At 35.6% G+C, this 1,320-nt stretch overlaps 1 non-coding gene across 1 annotated transcript; it reads right to left on the bottom strand.

The window, feature by feature from the left end:
* Positions 1 to 329: 329 nt before the first annotated feature.
* Trnaq-uug (transfer RNA glutamine (anticodon UUG)) lies at positions 330 to 401 on the bottom strand. Its single transcript has one exon. It is a non-coding gene; the product is annotated as a tRNA-Gln (tRNA).
* Positions 402 to 1,320: the final 919 nt, after the last annotated feature.

Here is a 1,320-nt window from a genome sequence, read left to right as displayed (position 1 = left end):
ATCAATAAACAACCATGTACAGCGATTAACTGACACTTACACAGAGACAGAGATGATGATCCTCCGGCAATATGAAGAAATTGTCATACTTCATTTCAGCTTCGAGCTTGTTTTATTTTTAATTTGTAACTCAATAATTGTAACAATGTATTCATACTTTGTTGAACTAACCGGTTTTCGAACTATGTTTTATGACGAAATAGACACGCACAGGGATCATATTCGCTTCAATTTGCATACACCCACCTCTTCTTTCGCATTAGGATTTACACAAATAAAATAAAGTCTTTAAATTAATGTAAAAAAGGAAGAAATTAAAATAAAATTCAAGGTTCCACCGAGATTTGAACTCGGATCGCTGGATTCAAAGTCCAGAGTGCTAACCATTACACCATGGAACCGATGTAGCATGTGTTGATGAGACACTTATAAAAAGTGTCTCCACTGTTCTACGCCAAGATCTGACAACAGCCGTTTAGGGGCCATGTTCTGATGACTTATGTTATTAGCAAAATCACTAATTTTATCAGCCAACCAGATGAAGTCTTAAACCTTCGCGTTTCGGAGACTGTGCGATGTGCTAAAGATCATCATGGTGGGCCGAAAGATTGGAAATTTAAAATTTCTGAAAGCTGCATTTCCATTTGCTAATTCCAAAATTAGTAGAACATGACCTCTTAGCGGTCGCTCTCAGATCTTCACGTAAGACAGAGGAGATTTGAATTTAAAATCAGATTGCCCCAGGCTTGTATCTATCAGTGTACATAGTTGCCTTATCTTATGTACACAGGAAGTGTAAATGTGCAGTGGAAACACGTCACGAGTTGTAATTATATTGACACTAAATATGAAAAGAACTGTAACCCGACTGGGAATATCGTTATTCAATTTTTAGAAGGCAAATGAAGTAGCTTTGTTGTTTAAGGTATAAAGTACATTCTGATTAACTTTTGTAAAAGAAACATCAAAGAAAACGCTGAATGTGGCTCTAAATTAACTGATTATGATAATGGTATCGATTCACATCTGAGAAGTGTAGATACATGTTCATTATTAGAATTTAGTTAAAATTAAACAATGTTACATGTAACTGAGACATGTGAGTCTTTAGTGTAGTTTCCCAATTTCACCCAGTAATACATACTAATCATCTGTAAATAATATTCTCTTATACATAGTTTTTTCTATTTCTTCTATGAAATCCACTAGTAGTACGGAAAAGGGTCTTTTGTCTCATTCAATAACCTATGGGTCCCCGGACACCCATTCTGGCCTCTAACCCTTTGATAAGCTATCCACCACGCGACATATAGATGTTTG

Source organism: Sinohyriopsis cumingii, chromosome 17 (assembly GCF_028554795.1).
Source record: "Sinohyriopsis cumingii isolate HCF-2022 chromosome 17, ASM2855479v2, whole genome shotgun sequence".
In the NCBI taxonomy this organism is placed as follows: Eukaryota; Metazoa; Mollusca; class Bivalvia; order Unionida; family Unionidae; genus Sinohyriopsis; species Sinohyriopsis cumingii.
This window is presented reverse-complemented; position numbering and strand designations above follow the sequence as displayed.